General features: G+C 36.9%; 1 long non-coding RNA gene across 1 annotated transcript; it reads right to left on the reverse strand.

Annotated features, from left to right (window-relative positions):
* Positions 1–54: 54 nt before the first annotated feature.
* On the reverse strand, positions 55–5,195 carry LOC142162837 (uncharacterized). Its single transcript, XR_012694297.1, has 2 exons — positions 3,851–5,195; positions 55–1,765 (listed from the first exon to the last, which is right to left on the reverse strand). It is a non-coding gene; the product is annotated as an uncharacterized LOC142162837 (long non-coding RNA).
* Between the last annotated feature and the right edge of the window lie 1,732 nt (positions 5,196–6,927).

The raw sequence follows: 6,927 nt of genomic DNA on the forward strand, positions 1-6,927 counted from the left end.
ACCTCGTTGTGCCCGAGGTAGGCCTAGCGACAAATAGATTTGGAGAACTTTAAATGCCAATAAATGCTTCATTTCATAATATAAAAATAGACGAATCCCAAAACGACACTAAAATAATAAAATAAGTCACTACTGGCACTTGGCCTTATTACATTTTTAGGAAAAACAAGTAAATCTAGCCTATTTGATCCCAGAAGGACCTTCCCCAGATTCGATCTTCCGGACTCCATCATATAGATCCCCCAGCTCGCGCAGCCCCAACAGCAAGTAGGCTCTGGCCAAATGTTCTCCTTCAGCTCCTTCAGCGTTCTGGCAATTTTCAATCCTCTTTATGACTTTGCCTTCCAGCTCCACTATTCCCCTCGCTCCAGATATTCCAATTTTCTGTTGGAAGTGATTGCATCTCTTTCCACTCCTCGATCAACCTCACATTCCTCTCATGTATTTCCCGATGCTCATTCTCAGAGTCGTGTACCCTCTTGCGCAACCTGTTGTATTTGACTTGAGCTTCAGCTTCCTCATCTATGATTCTATTCCCTCGACCGGCCCCCAGTGTCACCATTCTTTTCAGATTGTCTTCCAACCATGCCAGGTAAAGAGGCTCGCACCTTGCATAGTACCTGTCTGGCTCAATAGTGTTCTTCTCCACAATGATTTTGCAGTGTCACATGTGCTGATCTTGGCACTTGTAAGGGACAATCTTGGAAGTCCGCCCTGAAATGACTCATCTTGACAACCTTTGGTACAACTTGTTTTCTGCTTGCTTGCCTCATAACTCACATAGGGACATATGGGTATATTCCTCTCAACCCGATTAGCACCAAGTGCGGAGCATCCCTGGACCTGATAATAAACTCGTATGTTGGGAACCATTCAAACATCCACTGCACCTGTTCCTCGGTTAGATTGTCGAAGAACTTTACCCATTCTTTGGCACTTTCCGTCTGAGCAAACTTGTCTAGAATGTAAGTCATCTACTTAGGGTGATGGAAGGCAATATGGTCGTTCCAAGCCCTTCACAGAAATTCTTGGCGATAGCGACCCTTTTGGAAATGCTCCAGCAACCATAACTGTAGCAACAAATTGCAACCCTCTAAATGTTTGAACCCTCTTTGACAGTGCTCCAGAGCCCTGTAGATGTCGGCTATGATCATGGGGACTATGGTGTATGTCTGTCCATTAATCTCTTCCATCAGAATCTTGGCGACCATGGCCAACCTGATATGGATTCTTCCCTTATTCATTGGGAACACTATCAGGCCTAGGAAGCACACAATGAATACAAACACTCTACGGTGGATGTGACCCAGAGAAGTGAGAGAGATCTCATCATGGTAAGTACGGAAAGACTTGATATAGCCATACCTCTCGTACAGGTATTCTAAAGGTATGTAAGATTCTTTTAAGCACACTAGGTCGACATTCTTCTTCAGCCCCATCATCTTCAAAATCCCCTGCCCGTACGGTTTTCTGGTACCAATAGCCCGGGACTATCCCAAGTCAATCCTGCAAGCCCTCCAATTTCCTCTAAAAGAGGTGTCATTTCTATGTCGCCAAAACAAAACACAGCCCTTTCACTATCCTAGAATAAAGTTGGCAGCTTCGATCAACTTGTTATTTTGCTCAATATCTAGCAAGGAAGGCAGGTTACCCAGGTACTTTTTCACAAGTTTCTTTTCACTTGAGGAAAGGTCCTCCCACCAATCTAGCATCAATGGTGGGATGTTGCTAACCATACCGAATTTGGGGACCTCGTGCCTTATTTCTGCAAAACAAAAGGGTTAGACCTTACCCCCACTAGACTCGACTATTTATACATTTATGATCAACACATCGGCACTTAATTCTCCAAATTAATGCATAGAACGTGGTTGTGTCCGTTGGGATTATGGAAAACCCGATGGACTTTGGATAAGGCTTATCTTAAAGGATCATTACGTGGACAACATAACTAATCCGACTAGGTTTGACCATGATGCATGCACAATTTTAGAGTAAGGTTTCTATGGGGTTTTAGACTGGTACCCTCAAGCGGACAACTCGATGGGGAAGGCACGAAACCGTCGACTGCACCGCTGATCGACTGGTTTTACCGCAAATAATCCTTTCCAAATTTAAGGGTAGTAAATAGGAAGAGTGCAACCACTCATTAAAGCGTTGTAGGATTTAATACGCACAAGTGGAATATGATGCGGAGCATGATTTATGCAGCAATTAATAGCATGTAGTCAAGTATTTTCACGTAGGAAAAATAAATTTAACATTTAAATAATTGAAAGACAGTTACAAGAGAAAGAAAACAAAGAGACAAGTCAGTTTCAGCGATAGAGAACCATAAATGCTTAAAAGAAAATGGACAGTTAAATTCAAATAAGGGAGAAGGGTACGGGATAAAGCATGCTTGGACTAATTCATACAAAGATAAGTTCATTATGGTAAGAGCCTAAAGGTATCCCCAACAGAGTCACCATGCTGTCGTGCCCCCTTTTTCCCTCCGCGGAGAGAGAGAAGTCCGGGTTTCGACATTCATGAGGGTAATGACTCATTTCCTTTTGGAAATTGGGTATTTGAAGAGTCGCCACCTAACGGGTTATGGTGCGTTAGGGCACCTAGAGCGATTAACTCTTGGATTGGTTTGCATTACCAGAGATTAGGGTAAGGGCTCGAAATGACCTCGAGGGGAAGGTGTTAGGCACCCCTCTTGGTCCACAACTATGGGTCCCGGCCGAACTTATATTCACGAATTAGTCCATTAATAGATAAATAGTTGAATCAAATAGTTACAAATAAAGCATGTTTGTATAATAAGACAAAGGTTTTGGACAAGTTGTATTATAAAACAAAGTTTAAACAAAAGGAATTTTGAAAAGGGGGAGTCCTTCGTTGGTTAGTGTTATACCCCATTTTAACACGGGTCAAACTAGAGTATAACATATTGGTGATTCTGAAGGTTTAATCAATTAAAGAGAGTCGCCACCTAATTATTTTAACGTTGAATTAGGACACCAATTTTAACTAAGTAGTGCTTAAAATTAACTCTGTTTTATGGTCTGCTTAACCTTAAGATTATGGGTAAGGGTTCTAATTATCTCAAAAGGAAGGGGTAAGGCACCTTTTAAGATCTGTTAAAAAAGGTTAACCGGTCAAACTTAGATTAATTAAGCTAAAGTATATATGTACATCATGTAGGCATTTTATGAGTATATGAAGGAAAAAGTTCATAAAAACTAAACATGTGCATGTTAGTTAAAACAGTAATTTGTAAAAAAAAACGACCAAACAATAAGTAAGTTGAAATTTGAAAAGCAAGTGCACCAGATCAGTCAAGGCTTCTGAATAAGTGCTGTTAAAACTCATAGCTGGGTGTCAATATTTGGTATTATTATATAATCAGAATGGGACAAGTTAAGCAGTAGATAAATAAGCCTTGTAGCTATCTCTATTTGAAAAATAACTTGCATAGATACATATAATAAGTGGAATTGAAAAGATAGACTAAAAGAGTTGGTAAAAATTGTTTCGCATATGCACTTCCAGCAGTACTTAGCTTATTCTTTTGAAACCTATTTTAATTCTTATAAAAAGGTGTTTGAAGTATAACATTAAAGCTTACCAGAAAATGAATACTCTAATGACAAATAAGTGAAAAGGTTATTAGATTATTGATGAATCCTTATTCTAATTACCATACCCTATGTAATATTAGTACTAGAGCAAAGAACCTAACTGATTAAACTCAAACTTGAGATAAAACCCAAATGCACAAGCAATTTAACAATCACAAAAAGTTAGATGAAAATGAATGGCATTAAAAGAACAAGGACGTCATAGGTGCCCCCAAGCGTTTTACTTGTTTTCTTGCTATGCGGTGCATCTAAGGAATGAGAGGCATCGACTCCACGTACGGGTATGGGAGAGTCTTGCTTAAGACTCCATGATTTGCTCCAAGTGCATATGCAAAGAAAGGAAGAAAAGGAAAACAGAATTAGAGGGAAGATTTAGTACTATGTAATATACAAAAATCAAACACCAAAGATAAGCATATCATTCCTTCTTTGGTTTTGCAACAATCCACAAGCTATGTCCCCAACAAAGTATTTTAAAATCTTAAAGCATTGGGTCTAAAAGGAAGTTTATGGTTCGAATAAACACCTTATAGTCCTATGACAAATGATATTTAGATCTTCCTAAAAAAAAATCCTTTTCTACAATCCCGGATAACAAATTCTAGTAGAGTAACGCGCTTATGAAGCCAGAGTGAGTAAGAACACTAACTAAGACACGCCAAAATGTTAAATAAATCGAGTATAAACTGTTGAACTTGTAAGCAAGTCATTTAACTACATTAACACATTTAGGCCTTCATATAACCAAGATCTTTAGCATGTAAAAAAGAATTCCCAGACCCGTTTATAGTTGTTGTCTATTATAAATATTTAAAATAGCTCTAGCCCAAACTAAAATTGATGTATCCTACAATGGCAAAAGTATTTGTAATAGGATACTCTTGCAAGTTAGTTCCTTAAACTTAGCCAAATTTAACAAGCTAGACTGACTTAATTTAGTACATATGTCCAAACCATATACAGACTTCATGAAAAGTAGTTAAGGGGAATAGAAATGAAAATGGTCTGTAATAACATTGAAGAAACAAAACAGGAATAGCTTACACCTATATGTTGGAGCTTGTTGCATGTTCTCTAACTCTTTAACAAGGCATATGCAAATCTTCATTTAAAGTTTAGACATGGATTTTATTCTTTCCCAATATTCATTTTTTAGGCAGTAACTCTTAACACGTATACATCTAAAACAAACGATACTAAACCACAATTCTTCAAACAAAACAAACTAAATTGATCCATATCTCGCACTCAAATCAAACAAATATTCATTTCAAACCTTAAGCAGAAGATAATAAGAAGAGATAAATTTAAAGTCACTGACCTTTTTGTGGGCAGCGAACGGGGCGTCGTCAAGAAGATCTACTATCTCCGACTTTCGTTCAACTCCTTTGGAAGATCGTCAAACGCAGACACAAATAAAAATAAAAGCTTTGGCAAGGCTATAGACTAGATAGAGATCAAAAGGCCGAAAAAACTTAAAGCTAGATTTTAAGAGTAAGAAGGAAGATAACTATGAATAGTTAGCCAAACAATGAGGGTTAAGGGAGATAGAAAGGGCGGCCAACCTCCTCCAAAAAATGAGTTTCAAAGCAGATATTTATAGATAGAAGTTAGGGTTCTTGAGCAGGATTTTTTAATTCAGATTTGAATTTTGGTCAACATACCCGTTTGAATTTGAACGTTGGAGATTTTGGACACAATTTACAGACTTCACGTGATCTCAAAAGAGGGACAAAAGTCTTACTCGAATTGGAAAGTCAAAGCTCTGGCATGGCTTATGTAGATGTTGAGCTTTCACCAAAAGAGGAAGATAGTGAAGAAGCACGTTAAAACAAAATCAAAGAAAAAGTTACTGATTAGGTCTTATGCGGGCGGGCTTGGTCTTATAGTGTGGGCTGTACGGATGGAAGGTATTTGGGTAACGCATAGGTTTGCTGGGCTGCCCCTTTAATGGGCTGATGAATAACCCTCATATTTTAAGTGTTAGGCTGGATCATAAAAAATGATTTGTATGTTAAATAGGCTAAGGATTAACTTCTATAGATTGAGCCAATATAATCGACAAAGTTAAAATAACCATTTCCTTCTTCCTTGCACTTTCTTTGGGCTTCTTGCTTGAATTAAATTTTATTATAATATTGAACAAATCATTAAAATACTTAGAATGACAGAGTAAATTATAATAGCTCGTATTTAAATAAATAAAATAATTAGAAGATATTATGAGATTTAATAAATAACTATTACACTAATTTTTTAATAAAATACTATAATATTAAGTATTTATTTGTAATTGTTGAATTAAGCAGATATTACTATTTGATTAAATAAGGAGAAAGGGTATGATTTTCACACTAGATAACGAGAATAATTTTGGAATGCCAATGATGATGATGGTAAAAATAATAATTATAACTATAATTACAATAATTAGTAATAATAGTAGTAATATTTTAATAATAGAAAATAAGCCTAATTTGGTGTTAAAATTACTCGAATAAGTGATGCTAGAAGCTCAAATAAATATTTTGGAAGAAAGAGGGACAAAATTGGATGTCAACAGTTAGCCTATACGATCACCCCACACAATGTCCGGTAAACACTCCTCAATGAGGGGCTACACGTGACATTAGCACTTAGTCATCATATCTCATATCTACCCTTCCCACCCCCTTAGTTGTCATTAAAGCGAGCGTTGGTCAGCAATCTCTATTGCGTGCTGTTACCCATCCCTTTTTAATGGTCCTGGAGGAATTTTAGGACCTCTACCTATGGGTAGTTCTAGACAGACCCCTAAGGTTTTAAATGTGAAAATACTAAGGTGATAGGCAAGAACAATTAGGACCTTAGCACATAAGACAAAAAGGAGTAATTAAAGGCTCAATATTACCTCCTCAAACAACACACATAAGCAACACGACTCAAACACAAATAAGGACCTTTTATTAAATAGTATCCTAAGGCATGCTATCTAAGTGAATATCAAGACACAGACGATAAGCAGTTTATTTTAAAACTTAGAAGTAATGGACCTATCAGTTTGTCTACTAATTTTTAAAGCCTGTTAAAATTAGAAAGACATTAAGTCACCGAAATAGGCTTTCCTATATGCGGAATACTGATAGCTACGTTTTATATAGTAAAACAAGGCAGGTTTTTAAAAACCAGACTCTTGAATCCTTATAGGCATGCTATCTAATGGTAGATTAAGGCAATTTTTGAAAGAACTTGTTTCAGGGAAAATAAACCATTAATGAAACTAATTTCGAAGTGAACTAATCGTGGATTGATTTATTTAAAC

This window comes from Nicotiana tabacum, chromosome 8 (assembly GCF_000715075.1).
Source record: "Nicotiana tabacum cultivar K326 chromosome 8, ASM71507v2, whole genome shotgun sequence".
NCBI lineage: Eukaryota > Viridiplantae > Streptophyta > Magnoliopsida > Solanales > Solanaceae > Nicotiana > Nicotiana tabacum.